This window comes from Pteropus medius, unplaced genomic scaffold, assembly GCF_902729225.1.
Source record: "Pteropus medius unplaced genomic scaffold, Ma_sr-lr_union100, whole genome shotgun sequence".
Classification (NCBI taxonomy): domain Eukaryota; kingdom Metazoa; phylum Chordata; class Mammalia; order Chiroptera; family Pteropodidae; genus Pteropus; species Pteropus medius.
In genome coordinates, this window is record NW_024344378.1 from 23,183,090 (window position 1) to 23,206,983 (window position 23,894).

Sequence of the window (23,894 nt, forward strand, 5' to 3'; positions counted from 1 at the left end):
CTACCCCTCCCCCCTCCGCCATACACACATAAGTTCTTATTGCAGAAAATTTGGAGAAGATAAAAGTGATTAAGGAAGAAACTACACCACTAAGAAAAAAACTCACATTTCTTATTTGGTGTGTATTTTCTCTTTATTTCCCCTTAATTGAGATAATGCTATATATTCAGTTTTATATTCTGATTATTTCAACTGTCAGGAAGAGTTATAAAATACTTTGAAATGAGCGGGGGGGCGGGGAAGGAAAAGAAAAAAATAATCATTTAGTGGGCTGTTTATTGCAATCTCTGCTGACAGGTAGCAGTGCAGATGACTCTGGTCCATAGATGTGCAAATGATTTCTGTTGGGTGGAAGGACAAATGATTTCTAAATCCCCAAGTAGAAACTGCCAAACTGCCTTCTGCTAAGAGATGCTTCTACCAGCAATAGTGAGACTATTCTTCTCATTAAACTTTCACCAACATTTAACATTATCATTTAAAAGTTTTGGGAAGTTAGTAACAAATGATCTTGTTTTAGTTGAAAATATTTATTTTTAATTGTGGTAAAAAACACATAACATAAAATTTACCATCTTAACCATTTTTAAGTGTACAATTCAATGGTGTTAAGTATATTCACATTGTTGTGCAACAGATCTGCAGAAATTTCTCCTCTTGCCAAATTAAAACTCTATACCCATTGAACAATTCATCTTCCCCACTCCCAGGCCCTGACAACCTCCATTCTGCTCTCTGTTTCTATAAATTTGACTACCTTAGATATCACGTATAAGTGGAATCATACAGTATTTGTCTTTTTGTGACTGGCTTATTTTACTTAGCATAATGTCCTCAAGGTTTATCCATGTCATAACATGTAACAGGATTTTTTTTCTTTTTAAAGTTAAACAATATTTTATTGTAGGTATATACCTCAGTTTGTTTATCCATTCATCCATCAATGGCTATTTGGGTTGCTTCTACCTCTTGGCCATTATGCATAATGCTGCTGTAAACATGGGCGTCTTTGAGACCCTACTTTCAATTCTTTTGGATATATACCCCAAGTGGGATTGCTATGGTATGGTATTTCTATTTTTAAATTTTTTGAGGAACTGCTATACTGTTTTCCATAGTGAATGCACCATTTTACAATCCCACTGATAGTGCATAAGGGATCCAATTTCTCCACAACCCTGCCAACACTTATTTTGTTTTGTTTTGTTTTTGATAGCATTCCTAATGGGTGTGAGATGGTATTCCATTGTGGTTTTGATTTGCATTTCCGTAAGGATTAGTGATGTTGATCATCTTTTCATTTGCTTTTTGGCTATCTGTATGTCTTCTTTGGAAAAAAAATGTCTGTTCATGTCCTCTGCTCCTTTTTAAATTGGATTGTTTTGTTATTGTTATTAAGTAGTAGTTGTATTTATTTATATTCAGGATGTTAACACCTTATTAGATATATGATTTGCAAATATTTTCTTCCAATCTGTAGGTTGCATTTTCACTCTGTTGACTGTATATTTTGATACACAGAAGTTTTAAGTTTGATGTCCCATTTAGACAAATGGTATCCTATTTTATCCCTATTTACTTCTTCTGTGAGGTTGAATTATTTTAGTGTTTACAGTGGAGTCACATTTTACCTAGATGTTGAGTTCTAAAAGTTAACTACTAAGGCAAAAGACAATATGCTGTTCTGTTCTATACCATTCTATTTTTTTAAATGCAGATTACCCTGTAAATTGATCTCACAACCCACTAACAGATCATAACCCATAGTCTGAAAACATTGTCTTAAATAATTCATAAAATATTAATAGTATCTTCTGTAGCTGATAGTATTAGTTCCTCTAACTCTCTATCAGGGTTTCTCTGTGGATCATGATTAATTCTGCAGTTTTTATCTTGAAGACAAAGCCATTCCAATCCACTTTGTAAGACTATCTGACAATGGACTGCATTGCCTGTGATATACACTTATTGTGGAGAATAATAGAGTTGTATCACCTTCTTTTTTTTCTTGAGCATTTGCAATCAGATTTGGGTAAACCAAACTTAACTATGATTTGAATCTATTAAACCAGCTACTTCTAATTTCAAACCTAGAAGTTGTATGTTTATATCCTTTGACTGTTTAATCTGTTAAGGACATCTAAGTTTTTCTTATCCCTTCCATAGAAGCTTCATACATTATGCACCTTCACTACTGAAAAGTTGAATATATAAAAACAGACAATAGCCAGACCATGTATGACAATAGAATTCTGTCCCACAATCTCTGCAGCAGCCAGTCCAGGCCATCAAAGCACAATCTCTGTAGCAACTGGCCCAGAATGGCCAGGACTTGATCAATGACTGTCAGTGTCTCTATTTCTTTGCTCCCACTCCCCAATTTCCAACTCAAGACCAACCAGAGAAAGCCAGATATGCACCCCAAGCTAATTACATAAGATACCCATCTTCTAGTTAGGCCAAAAATCTTCTATAAGAGGACACCTGAGATCTATTTTTTTTTTTTTTTCACCGTAAGGCTTTTCCACCTGACAGGCTTTGAATTGCTGCCCAAAGCAAGTGATGGTGGTGCCTCCCTTGCTCAGCAAGCTCTGAGTTCTCATTTGGGTAGGCGTTTTTTTTCTACACTACATTGGTTGCAAATTCTTTTCACACTTGATTATTTATCTTTGATTTTTTTATGACATGATTTTGTTTATGATGCTTTTGACATATATGATTTAAATATTTATGTAATCAAATCTATTCAACTCTTTGGTTTTTGAGATTTTCCATTGCTCTTTTGTTTAACAAATCTTTCCCAAAAGATGGTGGGGTGAATTCGTACACTAGCTTCTGCTCCTCCCTCAATCCCACTAAGAGACAATAAGGGGGAAAAAAGGGCATTCACCCCCAAGAAAAGGGCAAAGAGAGCAGGCGAAACCCCTTTTCCCATGCAGAAAATTCCCTTTCCTTGCTTCCTCCTAAAATAATGACAGCCTGGATTGTTTTCCAGGCAGTGTCTTGCCTGAATAATAATGACAGCAACAATAACTAATGTTTATTTAGTGCTTACTATGCGCAAGATACTATACACATTAACTCATTTAATTCTCACTGTAACTCTATGAGGTGGGCATTATTATCATCTCTATTTTATAGCTAAAGAAACTAAGGACCAGAGAGGTTAGGAATTTAGCAAATGAGTATTAGACCCTGCATTTGAATCTAAGCAGTCTAGCCTCAGATTAAGATTAACTCTTAATAATTGCCTTATTGTCTCCTTTCTAGGAAAGACCTAAAGATACTAACATCAAGAGTTTCTCACGAAACAGCCCATCCAGATCACTCTACAACGACACCCAGTCAAAACCACTCCCTCACAGACAGAGCTTCCAATTAATTTCTTATTGCTCCACTCTTAGATATGAGCAGACAGTGAAGACACCAGACATTTGAGGAACATTTTTTGCCTTCTTTTGTTTTAATCAACTTTGATGTATAATCTGAATAAAATAAAATGCACCTAAATAATGCTGTATTGTATACTTGAAATTTGTTAAGACTGTAAATCTTAAAAATTCTTACTAGGATAAAAAAGGTGACTATGTGAGGTTATGGATGTGTTAACTAACCTCGTTGTGGTTATCATTTCACTATGCATGTGTATCAAATCATCATATTGTACACCTTAAACCTACACAATGTTATTTGTCAATTATATCAGTATTTCTGGAAAAATGCACCTATGTTAAATGTACAGTTTGATGAGTTTTGACAAATGTATATATCAGCGTAACACCACTACACTCTCTATATAAAGCAATTAACATCCATCACTGCACAGTTGCAAAAAAAATTTTTTTTCTCGTCGCATTTCCTCTTAAACTAACAAGTTATTTAATATGAAATTTTTAAATTTCTGGGTTTAAGATCCTTAAAAATTTTTTTTTCCAAAACTACTGTCTTTATTGATAGAGAGCCTAACTACTTCAGTGGCAGGAGTGAGAGAGGCTCTTTTTCGATCCAGGGGCCTCCGTATTGTCGGTCTGTTGTTACGGAACACACAGACAGTGGCGTCATGGATTTGATTAACTACAATGTTTAGTCTCTCTCTGCTAAAGCAACAAGTGAGCCTCAATCTCTGCTTCGATAAGACTCCTGAATTTAGGATTTTCAACTGTAACTACTCCACCTTCTATTTCTGAAGGTTTGAAATCAATTGATCAAACAGTAGACAGGCGTGTAATCAGTTTCCACTATCTATTCAAATGTCCAATCAAATTTTTTCTTTGCTTTTTTCTTTCAAGAAAGCTGGTTTACTCAGTTTAACTCCTGCTACAGTGGCTTTAAATCCCAGTAGTAACCTGCAGGATCACACTTGTACACCTGAGGGCTTTGTTCTACATCTGCACCAGTTAAAATCATACAGCAACCAAGAGGCCTCATTGCAGCATTCTGTGTATACCTAAGAAATATCATCAATTCTCTTACATAGCATGTCCACAGGAATCTCATAGCCGTACTCATATTTCCAATTAGCTGCCTCATAGTGTGCTCTCTGTACCCGAGATCTGCTGTCAAAGGTCATTCATGTCATCATACAGCCAATGTTTTCTGTTATCTTGGGTAAGCGAATCACTGTGCTGGATTCCAATAATTTGTCAGGTACTATCTTCTGTTTGACAATTATGCACAGTCTTTCGCTCTGACAGCTATAGATATAAGGCCACCTTGGTTAATAGCCTTTAAAGCATATTCTGTTTGGTAAAGCCAGCCTTTGCATGAAAAAATAATAATGCGGTGGTCAAAACAGCAATGGAACCACAAGACTCGTTGGTGCACTCACTGCTTCAAGCACCTTCTCTGGGCCCTGCAGCTCCCGCAGCAGGCATACAAGCCCCTCTAGAAGTTGCAGCCTAAAATTTTTTTTATTAATAGTTTCTAGTTTTATTTCATTTTGATCAGAGTGTTGTTTGTAAAATGTCTGCCTGATGGAACTTATATAATTTCCCTCATGACCTAATGCATGATCAATTTTTAAGAACGTTTTCTGAATGCATAAGCAGGTGTATTCAGGGCAGTTTGACATATATCCATAAGATCATTAGTTTTAATAGCATCCTTTAACTTCTACCTGTTGTCAATGCAACAATCAATCAACTTTTTCTACTTTCCTCTTTCCCTTTTCTCTTCCCATGTTTCAGTTGCATTATTTCTGCTTTGGCACAATATGTTACATCGTGTATTGGTCTTCTATCCTCATTCTCACCTTTGTTTTAGTCTTGGATCTATAATTATCTATATTAAAATACTCACCATCAGTCCTTTTGTTAAAAATTTCCAAGTCATCTCCTGGTTGGATGAAGCTTAACCTCTAAGAGATTTCTCAAGAAAGGCTCTAAGTTCCTATATGATGAAAAATGTTTTTTTCGATACTTGAAAAATAGTTAGGCTGCCTTGGATCACACTTTTAGAAAATGCTGTTCCATTTTTGCCTTGCTTTATATATTGCTTTTGAGAAGGCCTGTTGCTATTCTCATTCTTCTGCACTTGCAAATTATATGTCCTTTTTGCCTGGAGGGTTTCAGGATTTTTTTTTTTTTCTTTATCTTTAAAATCTGATTCTTTTGCTAGGTTTGTCTCAGAGTTAATCATTTTAGATTAATTTTCTCAGGTACTTGGTAGATCTTTTCAATATGTAGATTCAGGTCTCCATTGTTTCCCAGACTATTTCTTGGATTATAATAGTTCTGTTACATTGCTTTGTTTTCCTCGTCAGCGATTCCAATTATATAAATGACTGTCCTTTGCATTTCTTCTATTTCTATGCATCCTCTTTTTTTCTTCTTTATCTTATTTTCATTTTCAGAGTTGTCTTCCTGACATCTTTCTAGCTAGGCTCTCATTTCTACTGTTTACATTTATTTCTTTTTCTTTTCTTTCTTTAAAATAGGTTTTTATAAATAATGTTTTTAAAGATTTTGACCTACTACGTAAAGTAAGAATCCCATTTTAAGTAAAATATACAGGTTTTGGTAAGATTTTAAATTCTGAGCAATTCAAGCCCGATTCTAAGCTTTTAGATTCCTACTGCTTCAATTTAAAATGACTGGTGTGTCTGATCTCAGAAGCTAAGCAGGATTGGGCCTGGTTAGTACTTGGATGGGAGACCACCTAGGAAGACCAGGTGCTGTAGGTGTAAAAAAAATAAAAAATAAGGGACCATAAGCTGACAAGGTCCTTGCAATCAACCAAGTGTTGTCTGGCCTAAAAAAAAAAAAGACTGGTTGATAGCAATTTTAGTACACAAAACTCCACTATGCCAGATAGTTCCTTTTCTCCTGGGTCAGACAGCTTTATTCTGCTTCATTAACCCCTTCTTTGCTCCTTGATGGATCTTAGAATCCAGTTTCCAGATTTCAAGGTTTCCTTTAATTGGAAACTTCACAGTTATTTCCTGGGGATTTGTGCAGATGAAACGATTGGAGAATTAGATTCCTGACTCACATCCTGATACTTTTTTTAGAAGCTTCTTTAACTCTCCCCACTCCACATCCAGCCAAGCTGAGTTAGGAGTTAGGTCCCCTTCCTTGTGCATTCTTTTATTTGTATAATTATTATGGTTGGGTTTTCTTGTCTCAGTCTCTTCTAGTAGACTTAAGGATCTTTCTATTTTTGTCTGCTGCTTGTTTATCTTCACTCATACTCATCTCTCAACAAACTGGTTTGCTACTACTCTCTGTAGAGGCCCATAGTTTTACACCTGGCATTCCTCCCTCTCCTTGGAATATGCTTTTCTACCATCTAAGTAGGAAGACTTCTTTTTTCTTTTTCTTAAGTGTAGCACCTGATGACTTTTTAAAATACCTATACACCCATGTAACCATCACCTGGGTCATGTTCCAGCATCCCAGACACTCCTTCACCCCTCTATCAGTCAATATTTCCTCCCATCTGTCAATATTACCCTATCGAAGGTAACTACTTTTCTGGCTTCTATCCTCATAGGTTTTGCCTTTTCTTGGTATTTACAGATATGAAGTCATAGAGTATATAATCTTTTGTATCTAGCTTCTTTTGTTCAATTTTATGTGTATGAGAATCAATGTATATAGCACTGTATACATAAATGTTTTATTTTATTGCTAACAATAAGTATTCCCTGAGTACTTATTGTATGTTGGGTTTTCCAACAACAACAATTTTGAACAACAGGGCTGTGGCTAATTGTATGTTCTTTCTGATGCCCAGCATGGTATTCTATAAACAAGAAAATATAATAGCAGATAATGAGAATTCTTTTAATCATCACCCCCAGTGGCTTGCTGAAGTTAGACAAATAGCCACTAGGATGGTGACTGGGATAGAAGTGAGGCTGCCTTTAATTATGGTATCATGTAGAGCAGTATTTCAAAATTTTTTCATTAGAATCACCTGAAAGGTTTATTAAAATGCAGTTTGTAGGGAGCCCCAATCCCAAGAGTTTCTCATTCAGGAGGTCTTAGGTAGGGCCTGACAATTTGCCTTTCTAACAAGTTTCCAGGGGATGCCAATGTCTAGGGGCCACAACTAGAAAACCAAAGTGCCAGGTTTACAGACCTTGATGCGGTTCTCTCACACACCCCTTACCATCGTCTTCATCAGTGGCAGCCCATAGCTCCCACATCCCCTCTATGAAAACCTGAGGCAAGCTCAGGTAACTTGTGCTGGAGCCAGGCACCTGTGCTCAAGATCTCTTATCAGATGTCTCTGAGTGATAAATTGGCATGGAGGAAGCTAGACTCAGAAGAGCAATGGTAGTCACCTGTCCTGATTTTTTGTGTTGTCAACCATGTAATCATCTTCAAAATTGTTAAGGATGGACATTTGGTCCAGGTCAATAGCTTACCTTCTAGAAACCGTTGGTGACCACGCCTAGCTGGAGGTCCAGGTCGCCCTGAGGTGAGACTGAGCTTCTGCTGTAGTGGGTAGAGGGGTAGCAGAACCTTCCAGTGTCTTCACATTCTGGACTTTCTCAGACAAGTTGGACAACAGGCTGCAGAAGAATATGCCAGAGAATTCAGTGACTTCAGAGACGTGGGAGAGTATGCCAGCTTGTGGGATGTGATACTCTCTGTGGCATCACGGTCCAGCTCATCCTACTTTACCAGGTCCCCGATAGACCTTTCCTGCTCCTGCCCAAAGAACCTCCTCTTCTAGAGCTCATTCTCCTGGTGAAAAGATGGCCTCCTCAGGGTGGTTTCCATGTCTGCCAACCCAGGTGTGCTTGGGGTCCTCTGCTCCTTATTCTGGTTTTCATTTCCCGGATAGGTAGACTTGTTTTCAGTATGTGACCATTGTCAATGACGACACTGTCGATGCCACGCCTGTGGAAGTTGGCTGGGAGGTGATGGTGCTGATCCCCTGGACATGATAAGATTCCCAGTACTTGGAGCCTAGGAGGTTCAGGGTGAAGGGGTCAGGGCCCACCACCAGACTACTTGATTAATGTTTCTTACAGTCTTCAAGATGTCCCTCTAGTGGCTTATGTTTGGAGATTCTTCTTCCAACTGAGTTCCCTGCTCTTTTGCTAAGTTGTTCATTAGCAACAGGTTCAGCAAGGGCTGAGATGATTGACATGGTCTTTTGGAGATTTTCATTTTTTTCTTGGGTCACACAAAGAATTCCATGCACTTTATACTCTACATGCTTGTCCCCTGGCTGCAGAGTTCATAGCTCACCTGCCATTGGGCTCCTTGAGAAGCCCTCGAGGCTGGAGGGGTTTTACAGTAACAAATTAGGAAGGGACTAATATAAAAAAATATTTAGAGTAGAAGGCCCTCTCAATCCAAAACCCAAAATTATTTCTTTTCTGATAAAAATGAGATGGCTCTTAAAATTGTCTGAGTTTCTGGATTTTGGAGGAGAATTATGATTCAGCGGTACTGAAAAGGATCTGTGCTTAGAAACCGAAGCCCTTTAGCTGAGTCCAGGTTGTTATATGGGATCTAGCCCAGCAGTGCACAGTGCCACCTTGTGGTTAGCCTTGTATCAGAAACATCTTCCTTCTGAAAAGGTGTGACAGCAGAGAGGGGGCTGGACTAAAACCCTGGACTAAAACTCCCCTACAGAGCGACCTATAATAAAGGCCAGCGGCAACTGCTACACGTTTACATCCTCTTTATTTTTTGAGATATTGCCTCTTAGCTTCCAGTTTCCTCTTCTGAACAGTAGGGTAACCAGGCGAACCATGAGTTTCCCTTTCTGGACAGTGTTTCTTTATATGGATCAAAATCCCCTCCTAAAGCTTCCCCTGATACTTCCTCTTTCTCTACCTGCAAATAAATAAGAAAATAAAACAAAGGCTTTATATTAAAATGAGAATTTTGTTCTTAGTTAATTCACACTGTTGGAAAGTGCTTAGGTATAAGATTCCTTAGGCAGAAGAGAAAGTTGCATAAGGACTATATGATGAGATTCTAAAACAAGAAGTGCACTTCGGAAACAATATGAGAATGTTAATTTTTTCTTGCTTTTGCTTCCCCCTGAATTGTGAAAACCACGTTACAGAATATTGGGAAAGCGGGAGGAAGAGCATCACTCCTGTCAGCTGGCACTGTGAGCAGACTTCCACATGCTACAGCTTCTGATTTGTGTTGTTTCATACCTCATTCAGGTGTTACTTTCTGCAGCTGGTGATAAAATACCATTCACTTGGAAATACAGTAAATCAAGCAAAAGAAGTAAGGCATGAAAGTAAAATTGACTAATTGATTACCTAAAATGTTTCTTTTGTTAGATTGAACAGGAATGCCCATTACTCAACCGCATTAGATATTAGTGATATTTTCCATTTTTGCCCATTTGCCCATTGTTTGAGTGTACATTTCTTGTATTTCCTCTGAGGAAGACCATTTCATAAGCTAATTGGCTGTTCATAGTTCTCTTTCTATGAATTTTTGTTTCTATCCTTTGCCTATTTTTCTATTAGCGTGTTTATATGTATATATGTATATTTTTTTAATTCAAAGGAATTATTTATATATTAGTAGTATTACACTTTGTCACATCTTGCAAATTGCTCTCCAAGTATCTTCATTCATCTTTTGGCTTTATGGTATTTTAAATGTTTCTGTAGTTGACTTCATCAATTTTCCCTTTATGGCTTCTAAGTTTTCAGACCTTCTTAAAAGGGCTAATCTCATCCTGAGATTAAACACATTATGTTTTATTTCTTCCTATTTTAAGAGTTCTTTTTCATGTATTTATGTTTTTAATCTCTGTGAAATTTATTGTTTATAGTGTGAAGCAAGAGGTCTATAACTAGTATAAAGATTGCATCAGTAATCAAAATCCTCCTAACAAAGAAAAGCCCAGTACCAGATGCCTTCATTGGCGAATTCTGCCAAATATTTAAAGAAAAATTAATTCCAATCTTTCTTAAACTCTTCTAAAAAATAGAACAGGAGAGGATTCTTCTAAACTCATTTTATGAAGCCAGAATTACCCTGATACCAAAGCCGGACAAAGGCACAGCAAGAAAACTATAGGCCAATATCCCTGAGGAATACATATATAAAAATCTTCGACAAAATACTAGTAAACTGAATCCAACAACACTTACTTTATTTTTTATTTGTTTATCTATTTATCTATTTATCTATCTATCTATTTATTTATTTATTTTACACCTACAACACCTGGTATTCCTAGGTAGTCTCCCATCTAAATACTAACCAGGCCCAACCCTGCATAGCTTCTGAGATCTGACGAGATTGGGCATGGTCAGGGTGGTCAACAACGCATTAAAAGTATCACACACCATGATCAAGTGGGATTTATCCCTGAGATGCAAGGATGGTTCAACATATGAAAATCAATGAGTGAGATACACATTAATAGTACAAAAGATAAAAACCACATCTTCATCTCAGATGCAGAAAAAGCATTTGACAAAATTTGGCATACTTTCATGAAAACTCTCAACAAACTGAGAATGGAAATTAAGTACTTCAACATAATAAAGGTCATATATAAAAAGCTCCTTCCAATTACAGCAGCATTGTCTATGGCCATGCCACCCTGAACAAACTGGATCCTGTCTGATCTCAGAAGTCAAGCAGGGTTAGGCCTGGTTAGTACTTGGATGGGAGACCACCTAGGAACACCAGGTGCTGTAGGCATAAAAAATAAGGGATTATAAACTGATGAGGTTCTTGGAATCTGTGAGGTCAACCAAGGGTTGCCTTTCCTAAAATAAATAAATAAAACAATTACAGCAGCATTAATGTGCCGTGTAAAATTTGAAACATTGGAAACTTTTGAAGTAAGGTTTGAAATCAGGTAGTATAAATTGTCCCGATTTGTTGTTTTTAATTTCAAAATTGGGGGGGAGGGAAGGAGTCTCTTGAAATTTCATATGGATTCTGGAATCAGCTATCAATTTCTGCAAAGCCCATTGGGACATGGATAGGGATTGTGTTGGATTTGCAGATCGATTTGTAGATTGTTGCCATCTTCATAATACTAAATGTTCTGATCCATGAATATGAGATGCTTTTTCATTTATTTAGAAATTTAATTTCTTTTAGCAATGTTTTATATTCCTGAGTGTTTATTCTTTTTCTATAGTTTATTTTTCCATTTAAGTTTTTAATTTGAATGGTCATAAATATTTTTATGTTTTTTGGTTTTCCTGCTTTATTTAGGAAACGTTCTCCTTTTACTCCAAGGTTATACAAATAGTCTCCTGAATTTTCTTCTAATGGTTCCCCCCACCCCCAACCTTTGCATCATTGGTACATTTGGAATTCATTTTTTTACAGAGTGTAAAGTAAGGAGTCTAGCTTTGTTTTCTTTCAGACAAAGAACCAATTATGCTATCCACATAAATCATACTTTCTCTACTGAATGCCAAATTGTATATCAACTTTGTCACTAAGTTTAGAATATTTACTTAGATTTGTTTCTCATGGCGCTGTACCATTTATTCATTGATTTGGGGGAATATATTCAGGGGAACTAGATTAAATCATTCAGAAGTCTGTATGTAATAAACCAAGTCTGAGAAATTAGAAAATGGCCAAGAAATTCATGAAAAAAAAAATTTTGAGTAGAGATACACTAGATGCTAAACATTTCTGTAAAGTTGTTCTAATCAAAAGGGTGTGGTATTGTCCCAGGAATGGATAAATAAATCAATACAAATTGAATTTGAAAGCTTTCTTCAGTCATGTTTCACTCATATAACAGCTATTTCCAGTTCTTTATTTCATCTTACAGTCTTTACCTATATAACACAAAAGTCAGTCTCCTGGAAATCCCAATTTTACCAGTTTTCCGGGCACACTTTTTTTTCTATCCTCTAGCTCCCTCTGGAACTTCTGCCTCATGGTTTTCATGGGTCATTTCTTTTCCTGAAGTCTCCAGCCTCCTGTGTTTTTGCTTACCTTTCTTTCTTTGTTCTCACTGTTCAGCTTCACCAGCTTCTCCCCATTTCTCTGTCTCCCCCCTTTGCTAACTCCAGAAAATCAAAAATTCACTTTTCTTTATTTTGAAGAGCAATGCTGTATTACTTATCTCACTAACCCGGGCTAGCTATAAGCTCTAGATTGCTACAACCATGAGGGTCTATTAAAGTACAGTCTCCTTTATCCACAGTTTTTCTTTCTGAGGTTTCAGTTACTATAGTCAAACTTGGTCCAAAAATATTAAATGAAAAATTTCAGAAATAAGTAATTCATAAATTTTAAATTGCATGTCATCCTGAGTAGTGTGATGAAAGCTCTCCCCAATTCACTCCGACCTGCTGAAGATGGGAATCATTCCTTTGTCCAGCATATCCAACTGTATACAATACTTGCCTGTTAGTCACTTAGTAGCTGTCTGGGTTACCAGATCAGTTAGGAAAGAGAAGGAGAGAGAGAGAGACCACATTCACATAATTTTTGTTACAGTTATAACAAAATATAAATATTGTTATAATTGTTCCATTTTACTATTATTTATTATTGTTATTCTCTTACTGTGCCTAATTTATAAATTAAACTTTATCATAGGCATGAATGTATAGGAAAAAACATTGTATATAGAGGGATCGGTACTATCTGCAGTTTCAGGCATCCACTGGAGGTCTTGGAACATATCTCCCTTGGATAAGCAGTGGACGACTGTATTTGGCAAAGCAAAGTTAGTGCACTTTATGAGAATTGCTGTCTCAAGCTCTTTAAAAGAATCACTTTTTCTCCCTGCTCCATATGCATGGTTCTCACAGAGTTGCAATCATAGTTTATGTACATACAAATTTGTGTTCTACTTTCATTTGATGTTATTTCATCAAATGTACCTACTTATAAATTTGTGTTCCACTCTTTTTCATTCGATGTTTTTTCATAAGTAGTTTTCTCATCATGACTCTTATCTTTAAAAACTGTAATTCCATCATGTATAGATGATATAATTGATAATCATTTCTCTAGTGTTGAACATTTAAGACATTTTCACTTTGTGTTGGGTGAAATTTGTTATAACATATTTTTAAACAAAGCTCTCTTTCTATCATATATTTTCTGAAAGTAAATCTCTAGGAATATGTGGCATGAGGGAAGAGGAGTTTGAATTTTTATTACCCTTGAATTATCTTTATTATTATCATTATTATTATTTTAACTGGGGAAAAATAATTACAAATTTAAAAATAAAGCTCTCTTTTAACATTATTTTTTGAAAATATAATGCCCAAAATGTCCAGAACTGGGGAAGAAGAGGACTTTACATTTTATTGCCCTTGACATGTATTGTTAAATTTTACACAATATGATTCTAGTAACATATTTGATTTGAAGACTAATTGTAAAGTTATGGTAATAAAAACATTGTGGCATTGGCTTAAAAATAGACAAATAAATCAATTAACAGGATAGAGAATCCAGAAATAGACTTCCACATATATAGACAATTGATTTTTCACAAAGGTACAAAATCAATTCACTGGTGAAAGCATAATCTTTTTAACAAAAATGCTGGGACAACTTGGATGTCTACATGAAAAAAAATGAACTTCAAACATTTCACACCATATAAAAAGATGAACTCAAAATGTATCATAGACCAAATTGTAAAACCTGTAGCTATTGGACTTACAGAAGAAAACATAAAAAGAAGTATTCATGACCTTGGAGTTAGACAAAGATTTATTAGACTTGACACCAAAAGCACAAGCCATAAAAGAACAAATTGGCAAACTGAACTTTATCAAAATGTAAAACCTCTGCTCTTAGTAAGAGTTAGTTAAGAGAATGAAAATATAAGCCACGGATTAGGAGGAAACTCTTTTAAATCAAATATCTGATAAAAGACTCATGCCTGAATAAAGAACTCTTAAGACTTAACAACAACAACCAAAAATCAGTTTTTAAAAAGAATAAAAGACGCTTCACCAAAGAAGAGGTATAGATGACAAATAAGACATGAAAAAATGAGCAACATCATTAGTCATTAGGGAAATGCAAATTATAATCACAATAAGATACTACTATACTCCCATTAGAATTACCAAAATTAAAAAGACTGACCAGACCAAGTGTTGATGAGGATATAGAGCAACTAGAACTCCCTCATGCTGTTAGTAGTCACTAGATTTACCCAAGTGAATGAGAGCCTATGTCCTTACAAAGACTTGTACATGATTGTCGATACAGCTTTGTTTGAAACAGCCAAGATTTGGAAACAACTCAAATGTCTATAAATAGGTAAATAAAGAAACTGCTGCATATCCATGCAATGGAATACTACTCAGCAATAAAAAAGAATGAGCAATTAATATATACTCCAACATGAATGAATCTCAAAATAATTATGCTGAGTGAAAGAATCTAGACAAAAAGAGTGCATACTGTATGATTTCATTTATATAAAATTGTAGGAAATGCAAACTAATGTATAATGCGAGAAAGCAGATCAGTGGTTGCCTGGGGACTGGAGTGGGTTCATACTTGGAGGGATTCAAGGGAGGGATTACAAAGGAGCTCAAAGTAGCTCTTAGGGGTGATGAATTTGTTCATTATCCTAAATATGGTGAGTATTTCACAGGTGTATCTGTATGTCAAAACTTATCAAATTGTGTCCTTTAAGTAAAGTTATTTTTAAGAGCTATCTTTCTATTTTTATACTATCTCCTTATAAAAGCAAGCATTACATGTATTTAAACATTACTAATTATTTCTAATATGTTTAAGAAACAGCATTAGCAAGGATAACAAACTTCCCTCTTGGCTTCAATATTTCTGGAAATTTACATCTATGGACAGCTTAAACTTTTAGTACTTGGTCTTCAAAAGCCTGGATTTGAGCACTGGCATTACTACTTGTTAGCTGTAATATTCAGCCAATCATCTATCTTTTTTGTGACTCAATTTCCTCATCTGTATAATGAGGATAATGGGGTCTACTTCCTAGAACTGGTTTGAGGATCAAAGGCAGTATATACTTGAAAGTGCTTTACATCCTGTTGATGGCAAAATAACATGTAAAGTTTTTAATAAGTTTCATCACCAGATGATCTAGTTCATACCTTGAGCCTTGAGAGATTCGATCAGAATGAAGATAATTTTTTTTTCATTTTTTAAGTTTGCAGGGAAGTCATGGCACAGATGCTAGAATGAGGTGAGATTTTAATGCCTGTAATACCCACCACATTCATAAACTGGTGGTTCTATGTTTTTAAATATGACATCAACATCCTCTTAACTTCTGTTGGAATCTTCCCCCACCCTTAGCACCCTTGACAATTACTAGCCTCAAAGAAAAACCCTATTGATAACCTTGGTTTATTTTGCAGGCCAGAGATAAATTTTGATAAAGCAGAATTTATCCATTGTATAGTTAGCCTAATAGCTAATATTTCCACATCCCTATAACACAGTCAATTTGTGTTTCCCCAGCAGTCTCAGTATCAACTAAGAACTTGTTAAAAATGGAAATTCTCATATACTCTCCTAGACCTACAGAATCCAAAAGTCTTAGAATAGGGCCCATCAGTTTTTGGTTAAGTGGTCTTCCCAAGTGATTCTGATAAAGGTTAAAGTTGGAGAACCACTGCTATAATATATACTGTTAAATTGTATGCATCAATTATCAATTTACTAGTTAGTGGTAAATTAAATCACTTTTATTTTTTCTTTTTTTGGTTATTTTAAAAAATTAATTTATTTCCCAATTATAGTTGATATATAACATTATATTAGTTTCAGGTATGTAACATAGTGATGAGACATTTATATACCTTAAGAAGTGATTACCTGATAAGTCTAATACCCACATGACACCATACATAGTTATTACAGTATTATTGCCTATATTTCCTATGTTGTACTTTACATCCCTGTGACTATTTTTATAAAAAGTTTTTAACTGATGGCCTTTTCTGGAAACATTTTCAGAAATATTTTCTAGTTTGCAAGAAGATAGAATTGCTTTTAAATTCTACCTATAGAGTGGGTTATGAGTTATTGGAAACGCTTGGCATAGAATTGTGCAGGCACTTGGGGAATTACTTTGACTTTAGTTCAGCAGAGTGCATTTTGGGCAATCAAAGTGGTAATTTACAAAATAATATCCTATTCTTAGGAACTTGAACAATTTGAAAAACCTCCACAGCCCTTATGCTAAGGAGGCTGTGGTTTTATTTTTGCAAATTTGCACAATAAACTTGTGCTCAGTGGCCACAGTGTTAAGACAAATAAGAGTCCCTATGTGAATTAAAGCTAAGCACAAATTTTCAAGTTCAATGGTGCTCTTTTCACCTGTTTTCTGTTACCTGGGGTATCATTTGTTCCTCAACCAAATTGAGTAAACCAGACTGAATAACAGAATTCCATCTGGAATCTTCTGTTTGGTTTAGATAGAAGGAACCAGGTTTTCAGCATCTGCCCCAGTGGCTCCTCTCTACTGAGGCCTGGTCTGAACCCACAAACAAGGGTGGCCTACCATAGCTTAAACTCTCAATTGTACACCAGGATCTTTAAAACTGGCTATGGAGTAAACACTGGGTTTATGAGTCTGCTTTTTCCTCCTTGTCACATTCACGATGAGCTCAGAAGCATGGAAGTGAGACCATTACCGAGACCTGTACTTTCCACTGGGCACTCCCTTCTTCGACTCTGACACTTGGATGTGTGAAGTCCTAATTTTGTTTTCATATTCTCTGCATTCTTTACATCCTAAATTCTAGGTCACTGATTCTCAGACTTTGGGGTTTCACAGAACAATAAATTAAAGGAAACACATTTCTTAAAATTGAGTCATTTCAAATTTATTAAGTAAGGATTAATTAGAAAATAACCTTTAATATCATGATCATTACTTTTAAAAAGGACCTTTAACAACAATAAATAAAAAAGTATAAAGACATAATATTAGAATAAAAGACTGTTCTTTTAAAGAAAGACCATGGGTAGCCTAACACCAACAATACCTTTTTAAGAAGCAGCTGGGCGCAGCAGAAAATAAGCAAGCAGGTTCTGGGTTCCATGCTACCTGGGTTGGAATTCTTGTCCTACTACCTGTCAGCTGCATGATCTTGGGCAAGTCACTTGATCTCTCTGAATGCTATTTTCTTCAACTGTAAAATGAACTTTGCAATAGTGCTCAGTTCATATTTTTGTTGTTGCTGTTGTTGTTAATCTGATGTTTATTGTTATTCTCAGTGTGACATTTAGTCTTGTTAAAAAAAAAAAAAAAGGAAACGACAGGTCATGTCAACAAACCAAAACTTAAAAATTAACCTAGTAGCAGTTTCAGCCTCTCCCAGGAGTGGAATTTTAAACCAATCAGTCTGGAATTTCTCGATCTATATTAGTGAGGTAATCTGTATGAAAAACTCCTGCCATTCCCTTCCCATTCCCGAAAGTAGAGGACCTGGCCTAAAAATAAACCTTTTTTTTTTTCTTTTGCTAATAACTCCCCTGCCACACCCTCTATGAAACCTATTTTGCACAGTCCCCACAGAGTGCTCTTCTAGTTGGTAGATGGATTGCTGTCTGATTCATGAATCACTTATATAGCCAATTATATCTTCAAATTTACTCAGTTGAATTTTGTTCTTTAGCAGTCTGATATAAACTGTAATACCTAGAAGCAGAAGTTTCTTCTTTTTCCCAGCATTATTGAGACATAATTGACATAAAGCATTGTGTATGTTTAAGGTGTACTACCTAGTGATTTATATATATATATATATATATATATATATATATATGCAAAATGATTACCACACAATAAGGTTAGTTAACACATCCATCACCTCACATAGTTACATTTTTTCAAGTTCATAATGTTGTGTAAGGATTCTATTACTGATGATCCACAAAGATAGCCTTATGTGCTTTTAGTAAATATCTGGTACATAGTTTTAAAATATATTAGTTATAAATAACGGTAAAAACATAAGTTCTGTCACCTCTTTTTTTCCCCTGCTAATTTTAACAGTTATTTTTGCATTCGATTTCACTGATTCAAATGTCTTAACACTGGGGTAAATCCATTTGCCTCTTTTCAGTGTTCTTCCTCGGAATTCTGTTAACCCGACCAAGTGTGGCTGTATTCCACTGCTGATTCCTGGTCCTCCAAGGTCTGGGATGCTTACCCTCCAGATAGTGGAACAATAGCAAACTCAGAAGGCCAGAGGTACAGTTTAAGTGGCATCAGACGTTGTCTAAGCTGATTCCCAATGTATTTCTCCTGTCCTTCCAGTAAGCAAGAGTCAGGCAATGCCTGCTAGCTAACTCACAATCTCATGGCCAGTACAGAAACACTAAGCTCCCCATCCTGATTCCAGCCAGTTCCTCTGGTCAGCCTGTGAGAAATGGCTCTTTGCTTTTTTTTTTTTAATTAATCATCCAGGTCTAGCATCAAAGGATTGCAAATGTTGGTGGCAGGACCAACATTTGAGGAAGAAACTAGGAGAATTTGTGTCCAATCACAGTTTGTGGCAGGTTTCTCATCACCAACCTACAAATTTCATTGAACACTTCATCTTCAAAAGAGCAGTGAAACTCTTTTGGGTAAGGAAAAGGCACTTTACATGTACAAGATAAATTAACTTCAAGTCCGGCTACTTCTTTAAAAGCAGCTTGTCTCTCACAGAAACCCTCTGAGGGGAATCAGACTGAAGTCTAGGACCTGTGGAGACTGTCATCGCACTTCACGTTGCTTTCAGCATTAGCATTACAACTGACTGGGTACCCAGAGACAGGTGAGGTGGTCCCGGTGACCAATACCATGCCGAACTTTGCAGAGATGTGGCCCCTCATGGTGGCATCGACATCCTGTAGCCTCCTCTTTTCAGCCTTCCTCTTTTTCCCTTTCCTTTGGGCAAAGGAGACTTTTCATTCTTCTATTCAGGGCCCATTTCAAGGTTGGAGAGGCAGTTAAGAGGTGTGTGTGTGTGTGTGTGTGTGTGTGTGTGTGTGTTTTAGGGGAAGGACCCCACCTCCAGCTTTTTTGGCAGAGCTTGGCAGGTCCACAGAGTTAAGCTGGATCATAGCAGAGGTGGGAGGAGGTAAAGTCCCTCTTTAAGGGGATTCCCAGACACTGGTGGGTTAGAGGGGCAACTCTGCATCTTGGGAGGGGGCTGTAGTATAATGTTAAAAATAGTCCCCAATGGATCACTCTCAGTCTGGCCATAACCTTTGGCAGTTGACTTTGCCACTCCTCCCTTCAAGAAGTAGAGTCTCTTTCCCTGACCTGTGAATCTAGGCTGGGCTTATGATTTGCCTTGACCAATAGCGTGCATGGAAAGAACTGAGCATAGGCCTGAAGAGGCCTCGTAGCTTCTGCTTCTGCTTGGAGATCCCAGCCAGCCTATAAAGAGGTCTAGGCCATCCTGCTAGAGAGAGAGGCCATGTGGACAGAATCAAGGTGAATTTGTCTCTAAGCTGATATGGGCAAGAGGCTTTCTTGGATCTTCATGCTCAGCCACAGCTGACTGTAGCCACGGGAGTGAGCCCAGCATTCCCCGCATGAAATGGAGGTGACTTGATCTTGCTTAACTCTGCCCAAATTCCTGGCCTTCTTCTAAGCCATTACTTGTTGGGGTAGTTTGTTCTGCAACAATAGATAACTGATATGGTAGCCACGTGGCAGCCTGAGCACCCCAGCTTAGGGAACCATAGTAAGTTTAGCTGGGAGTGAATAGACATCACCAATGAAGTGGCCCGTTCTTGAATAGATTACAGTTGTCTGGACTAGAAACCATGATGCAGGTGGGGGAGTGTCTTTGGTGGTGCCTATAAGCCCTCTGGGCTCTTGTGTGGGGGGCTATAGAGACCTCCTAAAATAATGGAGGGCGAGTTTCTATCAACCATGGGAGAGACTGAGGATTGAACTGGTTTAATTTGATTAAAAAATAAGTGTGAGATTTCTTATACCCAATGTCATAGAGCAAATCCAAACACTCTTATATAAAACTGTTTATATATACAATGTTTACACTAAACATTCTCTTTCATTCTTCCTTTTGCTGGAAAACTTTGGAAAGTATGTTTTTAAGCAGTACTAGCTCACAAACAAAAGAAACCTATTTAGATTCCACTTCTGTGGCAGAAATGTCACAGTTCAGTTTCTTCATCTCTCTTTGCTATGTGAAGGTTTTGTTTTGGTTTTGTTTTCTTCTGTGTACAGTGAGACATATACTGAAATTGAAATACATTAACAGCAAACCGGGTCAGGGGAGAAGAGGAGGCACTAGAGGAAATTGCTTTGTTGTTTTCTTTCCCCATCCCCTATTCACTGTGCTTCTGAAGTCTGAACATTGAATCATGGAGAGAGGGCTGGTCATTAAGTGGGAACTAGTGATAAATTCACCAGTCTTCTAGATTCACTCAAATATACTAACAATGTATCTGGTACTTGTAATGACTACTTCCTTTGAAAATTTTCAAAGTAAATAAAATTATATGCAGTACTTTTCCTCTCAGAACCCTCCAATAACTTTCTACTCAGAGTAAAATCTAAAGTTATTTTCCATGATGTGGTAGACAGAATAATAGCTTCCCAAAGATGTCCATATCCTAATCCCCAGAACCTGTGAATATATTACTTACATGGCAAAAGAGACTTTGCAGATGTGATTAAGTTAGGGATCTTGAAATAGAGAGATGATCCCAGATTGTCTGGTGGGCCCGATGTAATCACAAGTGTCTTTCCAAGATATAGAAGGAGGTGGGAGAGTCAGAGAAAGAAATGTCACAATAGAAGCAGTAATGAGAGAGGGAAGGAGGGAGAGAGAGAAAGGGGTGAGAGAGAGAGAAACCGAGAGAGAGAAACTGAGAGATTTAAAGATTCCATGATACTGGCTTTGAAGATAAAGGAAGTGGCCACGGGTCAGGGGATACAGACAACCTCTAGTAGCTGGAAAATGAAATAAATTCTCCCCTAGAGCCTCCAGGAGGAATGCAGCCCTGCTAACACCTTGATTTTAGCCTAGTAAAACCCATTTCAGACTTCTGACCTCCAGAATTGTGAGATAGTAAGTTCTTGTCTTGAGTCACTAGGTTTGTGGGGTTTTTTGTTTGTTACAGCAGCAAGAGGAAACCAATACATATGGTCTAGAAGACCTTATGGAATCTGTTTCTCTGTCTTGCCTACTACATCTCTGAATTTATTGCCATCATTTTCTACTCCCTCTCTCACCCTTAACCATACTCTCCTCCCCAATTTCTCAAACATTTCAAGCAAGCTACCTCTTTAGAGTCTTGCTTTTGTTACTCTTTTGTTTCCAAAAGCTTTCCCTGAAAAAATCCACAGGATTCATGCCCTCATTTTCTTCAAAGTTTCTGCTCAAATGTCACCTTATCGAGGGTGTATTTCCTGATTACTCCATATGAAATAGTATACACATTCCCCTATCAATCTTTTCCACCTTATATTTTGATTATTTGTTCATTGTATGTCTTCCACCCCTAGCATGCAAGCCGCTTGAGGGTAGGTACCATATCTGCTTTGTTCACCACTGTAACAATAACTCCTAGAACAGTCTTGACTTATAAAAAAAGTACACAAGAATCATTTATTGAATGAATGAGTGAATAAACATTTGAGGAGCAGTCTTCTGTAGTAGAGAGAACAGAGGCTCAGAGCTGGATTTACCTGTGTTTAACCCTAGCTTTTGCATGTGTGGCCTTTGGAAAGCCACTTATCTTGATTATCTATCTTGTAAAATGGGAGATTTTACAGCTCCCATCTCCTAGAATTGTTGGGGTAATTAAGTGAAACCATGCACACAGGTGCCTATCTCAAAACTGGCATCCCTTTTCCTATGGGTAAACACTTAATCTACCTCATATTAAGCCTAAATTCTTCAATAAAAGGGGAAGCCCCAGAAGACCCCTAGTAAAACCAGTGCTAGAGACTAGAGCATAAATTCTATATTATTCTAGGATGGCGTATCAGGGATGACTTCTGTTTCTCTGTGATTCATTCTGGAAATTTTCTTCTGACCCATCCTCCATTCACTGGTTGATTCAGCTGTGTCTAATAAACTGTAAAACCTATCCACCAAGTTTAGAATTTGTATTATACTTTTTTATTGTGATAAAATATACATAACACAAGTTTTACCATTTTAACTATTTTAAGTATACAGTTCAATGATATTAACTACATTCATACTGTTGTGCAACCATCACCATCATCCATCTCCAGAATATTTCATCTTCCCCAACTGAAATGCTGTACCCATTAAACCCTAACTCCCCATTCTGCTCCCCTGCTCTCAAAACATGACCATGTTGTACTTTCTGTCTCTACAGATTTGATGATTCTCGGTCCCTCATATAAGTAAAATCATGCAGTATTTGTCCTTTTGTATCTGGTTTATTTCACTTAGCATAATGTCTTTGTTTCTTCCATACTGAGGCATGTGTCAGAATGTCCTTCCTTTTTAAAGATGAATAAAATACCATTGTAGGTATATATAACATTTTGTTTATCTACTCATCTGTCAATGGACACTTGGGTTGTTTCTACTCTTTGGCTATTGTGAATAACACTGTTATGAACACTGGTGTACAAGTATCTGCTTGGGTCCATGCTTTTGATTCATTTGTATATGTACTCAGAAGTATGGAAATTCTGTTAAATTTTCCAAGAAATCACCACAGTGGTCATACCATTTTATATTCCCACTAGCAATGTACAAAGTGTCCAATTTCTCCACATCTTTGCCAACACTTGTTATTTTCTGTGTTTTTGATGATAGCCATCCTAATGTGTGTAAGTAAAATAGTCTCATTGTGATAGTTGTTATACTTTTGTGATATAGATTTTCCATTGATTCTTTCTTTACAGTTTACAGTGTTCAGCCAAAATTGTGAGTATTCTTTTAGATCTTTAACCATATTAAGAATATTGACCATATGGAGTATATTTAACCATATTAATCATATTAATAAATAACTGAATCTGATGGTCTTATCAAGATGGCAGAGTAGGTAAATGCTGTGCTTGCCTCCTCTCATGACCACATCAGAATTACAACTAAACTACAAAACAACGATCACTGAGAATCACCTGAAGTCTAGCTGAACAAAAGTCCTATAACTAAGGAAATGTAGAAGCCACATGAGACTGATAGGAGGGTCAGAGACTGGAACAGCCTGGCCCCACATCCATGTGTGATGGTTGTGGAGGTCCTATCTGAGGAGTGAGGGTCCCTGCCCTACCCATGTGTGGCTGATGAGAATGGATGTGATATCTCCACTGCAGAGGTCCCCCCGGAAAAATGAGGGGTCTCAGCCCTATACTGGGCTCCCCAGCCCAGAGCTTCAGTGCCAAGAAGAGAAATCCCCACAACTTTTGGTTGTGAATATCAGTGGAGACTGCAGCTGAGAGAAATGGAGGTGGCTTGAGTTGCAGCCATTTCTGTTAAGGGCTTA

At 36.9% G+C, this 23,894-nt stretch overlaps 2 pseudogenes; one reads left to right on the forward strand and one right to left on the reverse strand.

The window, feature by feature from the left end:
* Nucleotides 1–4,070: 4,070 nt before the first annotated feature.
* LOC120608940 (proteasome subunit alpha type-6-like) lies at nt 4,071–8,393 on the reverse strand (annotated as a pseudogene).
* Nucleotides 8,394–11,025: 2,632 nt separating this feature from the next.
* Nucleotides 11,026–11,144, forward strand: LOC120609847 (uncharacterized; annotated as a pseudogene).
* Nucleotides 11,145–23,894: the final 12,750 nt, after the last annotated feature.